The sequence below is a fragment of the Schistocerca cancellata genome, chromosome 2, assembly GCF_023864275.1.
Source record: "Schistocerca cancellata isolate TAMUIC-IGC-003103 chromosome 2, iqSchCanc2.1, whole genome shotgun sequence".
In the NCBI taxonomy this organism is placed as follows: Eukaryota; Metazoa; Arthropoda; class Insecta; order Orthoptera; family Acrididae; genus Schistocerca; species Schistocerca cancellata.
Genome location: NC_064627.1, coordinates 896,930,868 through 896,945,971, shown reverse-complemented (window position 1 = coordinate 896,945,971; position 15,104 = coordinate 896,930,868).

Genomic DNA, 15,104 nt, shown 5'->3' with positions numbered 1-15,104 from the left:
TCTGGTTCAAAAATGGTTCAAATGCCTCTGAGCACTGTGGGACTTATCTTCTGAGGTCATCAGTCCCCTAGAACTTAGAACTACTTAAACCTAACTAACCTAAGGACATCACACACATCCATGCCCGAAGCAGGATTCGAACCTGCGACCGTAGCGGTCGCGCGGTTCCAAACTGTAGCGCCTAGAAGTTCGTCTTCTGGGTTCTAACCTCAATCTAAAGCAAAGGCCAGTGGTCTCCATGATTGAGATTTGTTCCATAAAGGGAATAGATGAATACGATTTTATTATGTTATGCTGTAGGAAATGCTGTAACCAGCTACGACGTTTTTTGAAATGAATTTATTTTACCATTACTACACTCATGCTCATATATTAAGGATAAGGCTGATACATGATGAAACAACGTTCTGGTGGGTGATTTGCAGGTTTAAATCACCTTGGGGTATGACCATGCGGTGCATTTGACCTGCGGTCGTCGCACGGTGGCGCTGGCAGCAGTCCACATACGCAGAGGTGTGTTGATGCAAGTCAGTGTATGGTGCAGCGAGTAAGTGTGCAGACGTTTTCAGACGTGCTGATGGTGAGCGTGTGTTGAAAATGGCTCAAAGAACACATATTGATGACGTTATGAGGGATAGAATACTAGTGCGACTGGAGGCTGGTGAAACACAGCAGGTCGTAGCACGGGCCCTCCGTCTGTCACAAAGTGTGATCTCAGAATTATGCCAACGTTTCCAGCAGACAGGAAACGTTTCCAGGCGCTACAGTACGGGACGTCAACAGTGTACAACACCACAAAAGGCCGATATCTCACCATCAGAGCCCGCAGACGTCCACAAAGTACTGCAGGTAGCCTTGCTTGGGACCTTACCGCAGCCACTGGAACAGTTGTCTCCAGACACACAATCTACAGACGACTGAACAGACAATGGTTTATTCGCCCAGAGACCAGCAAGGTGCATTCCACTGACCTCTGGTCGCAGGAGAGCCCGTAAATCCTGGTGTCAAGAACACAGTATTTGGACATTGGAACAGTGGTCCCAGATTATGTTCATGGGCGAGTCCAGGTATAGTCTGAACAGTGATTCTCGCCGGGTTTTCATCAGGCGTGAAGCAGGAGCCAGATACCAACCACTTATTGTCCTTGAAGGGAACCTGTATGGAGGTTGTGGTATGATGGTGTGGAGTGGGATTATGATTGGTGCACGTATATCCCTGCATGTCTTTGACAGAGGATCTGTAACAGGTTAGGTGTATCGGCACGTCATTTTGTCCCAGTCTGTCTGCCTTTTCAAGGGTTCCGTGGATACCACCTTCCTCCTGATGGATGATAATGCACGGCCCCACCGAGCTGCCATCGTGGAAGAGTACTTTGAAACGGAAGATATGAGGCGAATGGAATGGCCTGCATGTTCTCCAGACCTAAACCCCATCGAGCACGTCTGGGATGCTCTCGGTCGACGTATCGCTGCACGTCTTCAAACCCCTAGGACACTTCAGGAGCTCCGACTTGCACTGGTGTAACAATTGGAGGCTATACCCCAGCAACTGCTCGACCACCTGATCCAGAGTATGCCAACAAGTTGTGCGGCCTGTGTATGTGTGCATGGTGATCATATCTCATACTGAAGTCGGGGTGCATGCACAGGAAAAAGTGTGTTTCGGGACGGTTTTCTCAAGTTATCACCAATACCGTGCACTTGCAGGTCTGTACCATGTGTGTTCCCAATGTGCCTATGCTATTAGCGCCAGTTTTGTGTATTGTCATGTTGTGTGACACCACGTTCTGTAATTATCCTTAATTTATGAGCATGATCGTAGTTTCGGGCCTGAGACTAGCGTCAGACGGTTGCGTTGACTTCTTTGCAAGTTTTACACTTGTATTTTCATGAAAAGGCCTCATTTACACAAACATGTATCCGCCATCTTTTGAGTTCAGTTCATTGATCAGCATGGGCCTGTCTCATAATAGGTAAAGGAAGGTTCATCATGAAGACACAAATATGAAACTTACAAAGATGTGAGCGCTACCGTCTGACGATAGGCTCAGGCCCTAAACTATTAACGGTGCAATAACTTCATTACAAAAAACATTGCAGCTTGTTGCAGCATTTCATAAAGTGTAATTTAAGAGATAAGCTGCCGTGTTGTCCAACCAAAATGGATAAAATAATGATTGTATTGTGGTTTTATGAAAGTAACAAGTTTGGATTTTGTATTGGTTGCCTTAAGAGATTCTTGCCTCAATAACATCCTGTTAAGTATTTGATTACAATGGCCAACAACGAAAAAGTTTCGGGCTCAAAAATAGTCAATTCTTATAAATTTCCATCTGCTGAATTAAAAAATCACGATTAAAAGTGACAGATTACCTCATGCTTTGGAGATAAAGCGGCATTTCATTTTTATAGTCACCATTTTCAGTTTGAGCGAAATTTTGTTTTCAGGATTGGCACACCTGCCTAATAACAAAACACAAATGTTCTTAACCTGTTTGTAAGTCATAAACTTATATACTGTTTCTGTGACTGAGTTTCACCTAGTTTCTGATATAATTCAAGCAGAATTTCTGGTTTGAGTGTGCTGTTGTAGAGTAAAATTCGTAAAAGTGCCACTAAAGTATGTAAATAACGTGAATAATTTTTGTTAAATTTGTGGTGAAATAACATTTTCCTCACAGAAACGCATTCTGACGCCTCTTGTGGAGACTGCCAATAGCATTATTTCGGTATGAAAGTAGGGGACCGGGATAAGTTTTGCGCTCCACACACACGTTGCAATGCATGTTCACGTACACTGCGAGAATGGCTGAAAAATAAGAAACGATCTATGGCTTTTGCTGTGCCTATGGTTTGGCGTGAGCCTACAGACCATAGAAATGACTGCTGTTTCTGCTTGACTCCAACTATAAACGCAGGACTACCTGTGAAAATCGTGTGTTTGAAGTAGAAAAAGAAGACAGTGTCGAACAAGAAAAAGCGGAACAATTAAACAAGCCTTCCCAATCCCGTGGCCATGATTTGGAGGGAAGAGATGAAAAACCGCAAAAACTGAGTAAAGCGGAATTGAGGGATCCCATAAGAAACCTTGACCTGTCAAAGAAGAAGGCAGAAACTCTTGGGTCTCAGCTACAGCAATCGAATCTTCTCGAAAGTGATGTCACTGTCTCCCAGTACAGACAACGTAAAATGGAACTGCGCCTCTTTTTTGGAAAAGAAAAACAATCTTGTTGTTTGGTGCCAAATTAATAGCTTCATGACATCTTTGAATGTGAACCATGGTCTAAATGAATAGAGGGTATTCATAGACTTTTCCAAGCTCAGTTTGAAAGCTGTGTTACTTCACAATTGCAACCGCCTTCCTTCTCTTCCTGTTGGTCGTTTAGTTCACATGAAGGAGACGTATGCAAATATGACGGCCCTCTTGGACTCAGTCAGATATCATGGACACAAATGGAAAATCTGTGGTGATCTAAAACTCATTGTCATACTCTTAGGAATGCAGCCGGGGTACACAAACATTGCTGCTTCTTATATATGTGGGACAGAAGGGATAGGAAATCGCATTTATTAAAGAAGACTGGTCTGCAAGAAATCTTAGCCCTAGCGAGGAAAACTTCGTTTGCAAGGCTCTCGTTGACCTAAAAGATTTCCTTCTTCTATGCCTGCATATCAAGCTCGGTTTGATAAAATTTTTTGTCAAAGATGAGAACCAAGAAGTGCATAGTAAAGAAATTTCCGAAATTAAGTAATGCAAAATTTAAGGAAATTGTTTTCATCGGGGCAAAAATTCTAGAACTTGTAAAGTGCATTTGACCAAGTTTTGGAGGGGAAAGAAAAGAAAGTGTGGGAAGCCTTCAAGGGAGTTGTTCGTGGATTTTTTGGCAACAAAATAGATGATAACTACACTCTGTTGGGGTCTGTGCTCCGGCAAGAATACCATAACCTTGGGTGCAACATGTCCCTTGAAATCCATTTTCTCCACACCCACCTAGACTTTTCCGCTCCTAGTTGTGGAGCTGTCAGTGATAAACATGGAGTAAGATTCCATCAGGACATTTTTGTTATGGAACGAAGAGATCTGGGCCATTTGAATGAAGCAATGCTTGCCGATTACTGTTGGTTTCTGTGTAGAGATGCTCCGGAACTCCGTTACGGGAGGCATGCTAAAACACGACGATCTCATGCAGCCACCACATGATTCTCTTCAGACCCAACCGGCTGCGAGGTATTCTTCCAGGAATTTAGAACTCTTCAAATGTAATTATCACTATAAAAATTCAAACACACTTTTAATGTTTTTAGCATATGTAATTAAAATGTATCTTCTGCTCTTAATCCGTTTATACGAAATACTTCCATCTAGAGTGTATCACAGAAACTAGAGGAGGATAGGAGGATATTAGTGTTTAACGTCCCGTCGACAACGAGGTCATTAGAGACGGAGCGCAAGCTCGGATTAGGGAAGGAAATCGGCCGTGCCCTTACAAAGGAACCATCCCGGCATTTGCCTGAAGCGATTTAGGGAAATCACGGAAAACCTAAATCAGGATGGCCGGAGACGGGATTGAACCGTCGTCCTCCCGAACGCGAGTCCAGTGTGCTAACCACTGCGCCACCTCGCTCGGTACAGAAACTAGAGCTATAGAAAATTTTCCATTGTCATACTCATTCTTATCGACCCAAAATTAATGTGAATTGACTCATGAAATGCAGGAAATATTCAAAAATTGTTTTTTGTTGGCCAGATATTATCAGAAACTATATTATGGAAGTTAAGGGTTTCAGGTTTTTTGGATTTTTTCTACTGGTTTTCGATGTGATTACGTTTTGGATCACTTTGTATATTTCAGTGTTTCGATTGAGTTGGGCTGTCTAAGGTACATCTGAAGATGAAGTTCTATAATTTCAAAATCGATCATGTTAAATACCATAAATAAAACAGATGAATGTGTTATTCGATAATTGTATATTAATGTTATTTCACATTGCAGCTGTTATATTGTAAGTGGGCTGCATCTGTGTTGGCAGCGCTGTGTAGCGCTTTGCATTGGATCTCTGACTACGCTTTCTTTGTGACTGGTTGGACTCGTTGTTGGAAGTTAATCGCAAGTACTGTATATTACCTGACAGTCGTTACGTTTTACTAGTTACGCTGTTTATACTTGGGGTCACTAGTGTGTAATACGATGATCAATAAATCTGACCTCGTACTGTACCTTCAATCAATCGACTCCACGAGCGATTATTTTGGGTCCAACTACCTGCTCCGACTCCACAATTTTCGCAGGACTCGAAACATGTTCCACATCGGCAGCAACAACCTCTCGATCGTTGCGAGGGGGAAGTAGCTGGACACTGAGTCGGACACGGGAGGGGAGGGACAACGGAGCGTCGTGTTGCCGAGGCGACCCGTCCGACCATCCGTCTTGCGGCGGCCCGCGCCCACACTTCATTTGCCGGCTCATATCGGCGGCTTAGGCGGCGCGCCGATACTGCAAACACGCGGGTGATGCATGGTGATACCCCGCTATTCACCGCCTCCCGCCACGCTCCCCATACGCCATCGATAAAAATGGTGGAAAGGGGGGGGGGCGATAGACGGGGGCGGCATTCAGCGCTCCGACCCGACAATGCACCCCACTGCCTCTCCGGCGTTTCAGAGGGGGTCGGCTGGCCGCTGGCGCCCCTAACAAATTCCCTGTCCGCGTGTCACTTCCCACGGCCGCAGAGCCGCCGCCCTCTTTCTGGCCACTGCACTGCACTGTGGGTGCTGCGATGCGAGTGCGACGGCGTATGTGAAGTGGCGCGGCGCCAGTGGTTCCTCAGTAGCACTACTTCTGCCTTCCAAAACCACTCCATCTCCCTCTTATTCCACCTCTTTAATATCTCTCTCCCTCCCTCCCTCTCTCTCTCTCTCTCTCTCTCTCTCTCTCTCTGTGTGTGTGTGTGTGTGTGTGTGTGTGTGTGTGTGTGTGTGTGTGTGTGCGCGCGCGCGATGGAGGGCAAGAAGCGGGTGAGGGGGAAGGGGGATAGGTCGGACGGACAGCCGGCGATGACTGTGGTAAAAAGGACACTACGACAGTATGATGATCAGATAGAAAAGCGGCACTTCAGTGTGATATTGTGCTCAGTCGAGAAGTATTTCAAGTCTCTGTAATATTTCTTTACTCTTCACATCCATCGTAGCTAGGAATTAGGTCAGTAGTTTTGAAGTAAATTCTACAATATACACAGCGCCATACAATTAAAGGGTCACTTTTTCGAAAACCCGTAATTCCTACCCATTGCGACGCTGAAGTTTGAAGTTTGGCTCGAAGGTGCGTATGCGCACAATCTTCCTCTCTAATGGTGCAAAAGCATGGCTCTTGCAACATAATCCTCGGGACAAACAACGCTTCAAACAGCAATGTGTCGGCACATGTGGAAAGTGGGTCAGTGCTCTGAATATCAGTCGCTCGGGGTAGCCGCGCGGTTTCGGGCGTCTTGTCACGGTCTGCGCGGCTCGCCCCGTCGGAGGTTCGAGACCTCCCTCGGGCATGAATGTTGTGTTGTCCTTAGCGTAAGTTAGTTTAACCTAGATTAAGTAGTGCGTAAGCTTAGGGGCCGATGACCTCAGGAGTTTGGTCCCATAAGACGTTACCACAAATTTCCAAAATTTTTCAGAATGTCACCACAATTCCGCCCAGTACCACCGCGGACGAGTCACAGGAGTAGAAGGTCATCAGGCTCCCTCTTATTCACACTTCACCCCTTCTTTTGAAGCCTCTGCGATGGAGGTCGAAACTACGACGCCCAGTGTTGAAAGAAGCGACTGTTTTATGTGTGGCGACCCCCCCCCCCCTGCCTTGGGGCATTGATTCCTACTCGTTTCGCGGTCGAAAACAACAGTTCGCAGAGCGATGAGCAACAGAATGCATTTCTTCACAAACCTTTGACACTGCTAACACGCTCGGGCGTTTAACGCATTCTCTTAGGACTTTGTCGGTCTGCACGCCATCTAACGTGGTCGCACTCATTTCAAGTGCAGCGCGACCGCAGGTTTTGCTCCCTTGTACAGATTGGAAACACTAGAGACCATTCGAAACCATTCGAAGAAAAATGAACATGATCCGAAGCACCTCAGGAAGCTTAGGCTTTTTCAGCTCCTATTCTGTGTGCTCCTGTGGAGTGATCACAGAGGGATGCGACATTGACACATGCGTGAATACAATGGCAAAAGGTTCCTCTAAGACCCCCACTTCAGCAAAACTTTAGGCGCCATCTGCCCACGTTTCTTAAAAATTTTAAAAATCTGCCTGCGCAGACAGAAATCTTGACGACGTCGTGGGCACTTGCAGACTGGGAGCACCTCCGACACTATGCGATTCCGGATAGCCTACTAAGAGGCGTAAGAGCAATCCTCAAGTGACGAAAAGACAACTGCGTAGCCTGCCTGCAGACGCCTGGTACTCTCATCACGGTTCTGTCAGTACAGGCAGATTTTCCAAATTCTTAACTGATGTGAGCCGGTAGCTCAAAATGGAGCTGAGCACTATGCGACTTAACTTCTGAGGTCATCAGTCGCCTAGAAGTTAGAACTAATTAAACCTAACTAACCTAAGGACATCACACACATCCATGCCCGAAGCAGGATTCGAACCTGCGACCGTAGCGGTCGCTCGGCTCCATACTGTAGCGCCTACAACCGCACGGTCACTCCGGCCGGCGGCTGGTAGCATCTAGGGTTTCACCGAACTGGGTGATCTTAGAAGGATCCTTTGCCATTTTATTCATTCATATGTTAATGCTACATCCGACCATGATCACGCCACGGAATCAACACAAAGTGGCAGCGCAGAAAAAGCGTATGGACCCTTCTCTACACTCATGCTCATAAATTAAGGATAATGCTGATACATGGTGAAACAAAGGTTAGCGGGCTTAAATCACATCGGGGTATGACCATGCGGTGCATTTTGACCGTGGCGCTGGCGGCAGTCCACATACGCAGAGGTGTGTTGGTGCATGTCAGAGTACGGTGCAGCGAGTAAGTGTGCAGACGTTTTCAGACGTGCTAATGGTGACTGTGTGTTGAAAATGGCTCAAAGAACACATATTGATGACGTTATGAGCCGGCCGGTGTGGCCGAGCGGATCTAGGCGCTACAATTTAGAACCACGCGACCGCTACGGTCGCAGGTTCGAATCCTGCCTCGGGCTTGGATGTGTGTGACGTCCTTAGGTTAGTTAGGTTTAAGTAGTTCTAAGTTCTAGGAGACTGATGACCTGTTACGCTCATCCAGCCTGGATCTCCGCCTCCCCTTCCTTTTATAAATCCCTCCAAATCCTTGAACGCCATGCTCTCCGCCTTGCCTATCGCATCCGTCTCCCCTCCCCCACGCGGATCCTGTATGACCTTATCCCCTTCCCCCACCTCCTCCTTTTCCTCGAAAGGATACGAATCCTCTACATCTCCCGTAAACTCGATCCTCCTCACCCGCTCGTCTCCCCGATCCTCTCCCAACCCCGCCCGCTGCCGCGCCTGTACTCCCTTGTCCCACCCGGTCTCCATCTCTCCACCCTCCTTACCCTCTCCCAAGGTGGCTTCCGCCAGCTCCCCCTCCCTGATGATGCCCTCCTCCCCTCCATCTACCCCTCCTACCAACTTTGATCCTCCCGCCCTCCTCCTGTGCTTGCTCCTCAGGGCACCCTCCCTCCCTTCTCTCCCTGTTCCCTCCCTCCTCCTTTTCTCGTCCCTCGTCCCCCGGGCCCCCCCTCTCCTGTCCCTATCCTCCTGTCCCCGTCTCCTCAGCCGTGGCATCCTCTTTTCCTCCCCTCTCCCCTTCCTCATCCCTGTTGCCCTCTTGGCAGGTCCCCGGACTCGCACACGCTAAGTGGACATTCGCGCGCCGGAGGTCACCGCCATCAGTGTATCGTGTGTGCCGTCATGTTTAGTGTTCCGTTTCGCCGTCACGCTCCATTGTTCACCTGTGACATCGTCTTCTTCAGTGTTTGTGCGTCGGGTCTCCAGTTCCTAGTGTGGATTGTCATCAAGTGTGAACGGCTTCTTGTGCTTTTCTGTTCTTGTGTCTCCTGTGTTTTCCCGCCGTTTTTCTATGTAATGTCTCTTCTTTGTTTATCTCCATGTACTCTCTTCGGTTGAAGAGCAGCGTATTGTGCTGCTGCCAGCCTACCTGTTTGTTCAGGTTTCAAAATTACAATAAAGTAAAAAAAAAAAAAAAAAAAAAAAAAAAGAGACTGATGACCTCAGATGTTGAGTCCCATAGTGCTCAGAGCCATTTTATTTATTTATTTATTTATTTATTTGACGTTATGAGGGGTAGAATATTAGGAAGACTGTGGAGGCTGATGAAACACAGCAGGTCATAGCACGGGCCTTACGTGTGCCACAAAGTGTGATCTCAACATTATGGCAACGATTCCAGCGACAGGAAACGTGTCCAGGCGCTATAGTACGGGTCATCCTCAGTGTACAACACCACAAGAAGACCGACGTCTTACCATCAGTTCCTGCAGACAGCCACGGAGTACTGCAGGTAGCCTTTCTCAGGACCTCACCGCAGCCACTGGAACAGATGTGTCCAGACACATAGTCTACAGACGACTGGACAGACATGGTTTATACGCCTGGAGATCTGCAAGGTGCATTCCACTGACCCCTGGTCACAGGAAAATCCTGGTGTCAACAACACAGCACATGTTCATTGGAATAGTGGTCCCAGGTTATGTTCACGGACAAGTCAGGGTATAGTCTGAACAGGGATTCTAACCGGGTTTTCATCTGGCGTGAACCAGGAACCAGATACCAACCCCTTAATGTCCTTGAAAGGGACCTGTATGGAGGTCGTAGTTTGATGGTGTGGGGTGGAATTATGGTTGATGCACGTACATCCCTGCTTGTCTTTGACAAAGTAGCTGTAACAGGTCAGGTGTATCGGGACATCATTTTGTTCCAGTATGTCCGCCTTTTCAGGGGTGCAATGGGTCCCACCTTCCTCCTGATGGATGATAACGCACGGTCCCACCGAGCTGCCATCTGGAGGAGCACCTTGAAACAGAAGATACCAGGCGAATGGAGTGGCCTGCCTGTTCTCCAGACCTAAACCCCATCGAGCACGTCTGGGATGCTCTCGGTCGACGTATCGCTGCGCATCTTCAAACCCCTACGACACTTCAGGAGCGCCGACAGGCACTGGTGCAAGAATGGGAGACTATACCTCAGCAGCTGCTCGACCACCTGATCCAGAGTATGCCAACCCGTTGTGCGACCTGTGTACGTGTGCATGGTGATCATATCCCATATTGACGTCGGGGTACATGCGCAGAAAACAGTGGCGTTTTGTACCACATGTGTTTTGGAACGGTTTTCTCAACTTACCACCAATAGCGTGGACTTACAGACCTGTGTCGTGTGTGTTCCCTATGTGCCTATGTTATTAGTACCAGTTTTGTATAGTGCCACGTTGTGTGGCACCACATTCTGCAATTATCCTTAATTTATGAGCATGGGTGTACTTCGGATCACATTCAAATTTCTTCGATTGGTTTTGAACTGTCCCAGGTGGTTCTAACTCTTACTGGAGAGCGAAAACTGCGGTCACGCTTCGCTCCAAATGGGTGCGTTTACGTTCGAAGCGGATGCAGCTGCACGATATCCTTAGCAAAGGGTAGAAACGTCGGATGGTGTCAGCAGCGTCAAAGAGTCTGAGGAACGTCTCCCTGCTGTTCATCACACTGCGAACTATCGTTTTCGACCGCTAAACGTGTGGGAATCAACGCCTAGGGAAATGAGTTACCCTTTATGCAACACCCTTCGGCCTTCTCCTGCCGATTCTGAGCACCGGTGTGTCTGTAATGTTTCCTAGACCACAAATAAGAAAAACACGTTATTTAAACATTGGATGTTGTGTTTCTGACGTCAAAATAAGGGCTGAAATGTTGGTTATAGAGTGTGTTATGACCTTCAGAACGTGTGACACGTCCACAGTGGCATTTGGCCGAATTGTGGTGAAATTTGGTTTCAATGTGACATCATTAACCTAGTTTACACGTCCCATGAACTTATGAGCTATGGCCTTTTCTCCGCAGTTGCCGACTCAGTGCTGTTTCAAGCGTCGCTGACCCCGAGGTTGTCACAGAGCGCCATGCTTTTGCACCATTAGAGAGGAACGCTGTACACGCCACCAAGCCAAATTCCAAACTCAAGCGTCGCGATGGGTGCTAATTAAAGAGTTTCGAAAAAGTAAACTCTTAATTCTGTTGCGCAGTTTGGTTTACATAACTGTGTATAGTATATACTCGTAACTGCGTAATTCTGTTGAAGAAAAACTTGCAAAAATGGAAATGAATATTGTCCGTGTGAATACTGATTGAAATACCAATGAACTATTAATTTTATCTGAATCACATTTCGATATACATCATGTAGGTACTGTAAAGCTTAGGCTATAACCCAGAATCTGGTTAACAAAACAATATGAAGAATATTACGTTACTGCGGATTCTTTTCGTCTTCCTACTGAGATCAGCCAATTCACACTCCTCCATCGGAAGTCGTAATTTCTGTAAAGGCCTTACTGCATGTATCAGTGACCGATTCATCTGAGTAAGTACTCTGAACTCTAATAAAAGTTGACTTCACCAGACTTTTTATTAAGCTATCATGAGACACCATACAATATAGCGACAATATGCCTACTGATCAGCGTCAGTACCAGTCCGCTTTACAAGACAATAGTAGCGGATAATTCCTTTTGCAATTTATGCTAAAGTGGCAAGGAGGCACGGTGGACAGTGATTTTTAAAACTCGTGTAGGCAACTGTTGAAGAGTTGTGAATACAAGTGAGTCCTACTAAACGAGTTCCCGATTTAATTATTTACGTAAAACTATAATATTAGACAGATATCAATGAACAAGTTCAGCGTAAGACTGCATAGACTTCAGATGATAATTATCATTCATCTACATCTGTATATCTACTCGGCAATTTACACTCAAGTGCTGGTCTGTGTCGTTTAACTTTCGAACAGCGCGCGGGAAAAGGGAACGTTTTATATTTCTATGTGAGCTCTGATTTGTCTTATTTTGTTACGAAGTCCATTTTCCCTAGGTAGAATATTTTCGCACTCAGAGGAGAAAGATGATGACTGAAATTTCGTTAAAGATTTCATCACAATAAAAAAACGCCATTGTTTCAATGATTGCCGTCTCAACTCACATATCATTTCCGGGACACTCTCAATTCTGTTGCACGATAGTACAAAAACAAGCGATCCTTCTCTGAACTTTTCTATGTCCGCCGTGAAACGTCTCTGTTGAGGATCCCATACCGCCCAGCAGAGGACGCATAAGCGCAGTGCAAGCATTATCCTTAGTGGCCTTGTTAAATCTTCCAAATACCCTGCCAGTAAAATACAATCTTTGTTTCGCCTTATCCTCAACATTGTCTATGTGATTGTTACAGTTTCAGTTGTTTATACACTACTGGCCATTAAAATTGCTACACCAAGAAGAAATGCAGATGATAAACAGGTATTCATTGGACAAATATGTTATACTAGAACTGACTTGTGATTACATTTTCACGCAATTTGGGTGCATAGATCCTGAGAAATCAGTACCCAGAACACTTCTGGCCGTAATAACGGCCTTGATACGCCTGGGCATTGACTCAAACAGAGCTTGTATGGCGTGTCAGGTACAGCTGCCCATGCAGCTTCAACACGATACCACAGTTCATCAAGAGTAGTATGAGTAGTGACTGGTGTATTAAGACGAGCCAGTTGGTGGCCACCATTGACCAGACGTTTTCAGTTAGTGACAGATCTGGACAATGTGCTGGCCAGGGCAGCAGTCTAACATTTTCTGTATCCAGAAAGGCCCGTACAGGACCTGCAGCATCCGTTACAGCCATGCGGATAAGATGCCTATCATCTCGACTGCTAGTGATACGAGGCCGTCGGGTTCCAGCACGGCATTCCGTATTACCCTCCTGAACCCACCGATTCCATATTCTGCTAACAGTCATTGGATATCGACCAACTCGACCAGCAACGTGGCAATACGATAAACCGCAATCGCGATAGGCTAGAATCCGACCTTTATCAAAGTCGGAAACGTGATGGTACGCATTTCTCCTCCTTATACGAGGCTTGACAACCACGTTTCACCAGGCAACGCCGGTCAACTGCTGTTTGTGTATGAGAAATTGGTTGGAAACTTTCCTCATGTCAGCACGTTGTAGGTGTCGCCACCGGCGCCAACCTTGTGTGATTCCTCTGAAAAGCTAATCATTTGCATATCACAGCATCCTCTTCCTGTCGGTTAAATTTCGCGTCTGTAGCACGTCATCTTCGTGGTGTAGCAATTTTAATGGCCAGTAGTGTAATTATAAGCTTTACGTTATAAGCTGAACTGACGTCCTTTAGATCTGTGGTACCGCGTAACCGAATTTTAACAGGTTCCTTAAGTATTCATGTCGATGATCCAATATTTTTTATTATTTACCATCAGGTGCCCCTTTCGCACCATACAGACACCTTGTCTAAATCATTTTGTAATTGGTTTTAATCTTATGCTGTTTTTACTAGACGGTAAATGACAGAATCATCTGCACACAATCGAAGAGGATAGCTCAAATTGTCTTCGGAATATTATTTTATGAAGATTAAGAACATCAGAGAGCCTATAACACTTCCTTGGAGAACGCCAGATATCACTCCTGTTTTACATGAGGACTTTCCGTCAGTTTTTACAATCTTTGACCTTTCTGAGAGGGAATCACGAATCCAGTCGCACAACTGAGACGCTACTTTTAGGCACGCAGTTTAATTAGGAGACACTTGTAGGGAACTCAATCAAAAGCCTTTTGGAAAAGCACACATATGGAATCAATTTGAGAACCACTGTCGACAGCACTCATTACTACATGAGGATAAAGAGCTAGTTGTGTTGCACAGGTGCGATGTTTTCTGAGTCCGTGCTGACTACGTGTGTTGTGTACATAGTCCCGCATAGTCAGTGCGTACACAACTTTCCCACTAGAGCGCGCCCTGCTAAGCACAACGGCACAGGCGCAGCGCTCGTCCGTCTCCGCTCTACGAGATGGCGCTGCCATAGAGACGGACCAAATTCTGCTTCCGCCGATCTGCGTATTAATATGTAACGCAGCCAATGAGATTGCTGCTAACGTAGAACCTTTTCTCCTCACGGATCACACTCGCCCAGTGATACCTGAACGTGCGAGGTATTATAACGAGTGTACAGACCTCCGATTAGTCAGTGTGCATTAGTCTGCATCAGTCTGCAGTCATGTTTCAGTCTGCGCCTAATAAGATTATCATATTCCTGTACATACCCATGAAGATAAATGTATAGACACTTTGTCAAGTATCAGAGATATGTGAGAATAAGATTAACGTACCAAGACCAAAGGAACTTCAGATTTTCAACTGTAAATAGCATCCAGAATCAAGTTAAGTAAGGTTATGATTGTTATTATTTTAATAAATGTGTGTGAAAATTAATCAAGTTCTGTTTAAAGTTGGTCACCGTCGATCTGCTGCTCTAAGCGTGCAAGTGGCATTTCTATCGTCTGACCTAACGGCAGAAGACAAATACGCCACGATAAGACCACGAGACATATTGCTGACACTCGCCTACTTCGCTAGAGCGACAAGTCAAATAATCTGATGGTGTGTGTACCGAAGGTCTTACAGTGTGCACACCACAACGTGTCAACACATAGTTCACTTCGAGGTAATTCAAAATGTCCGAACGCAGTACATGTTCCAGAATTCTACGGCAAACTGACGTAGGTGACAAGGATCTGTAATTCTACAGATTACTTCCATTTCCTTTGTTGTGCATTGGTGTGACCTGCGCAACTTTCCAATCTTTAGGTACAGATCTATCGTCGAGCTAAGCATGGAGCTATTACATCAGTATACTATGAAATGAAACTAACTGGTATACAATGTTTACTGGAACACTTGCCTTTATTAAGAGATTCTTTTTCTTCGTTAGGCCGAGTTACTCATGTTGGCAACTGTTCTTCATTCGAATTCTGGAATATTTATTTCGTGTATTTTGGTGAACTAATT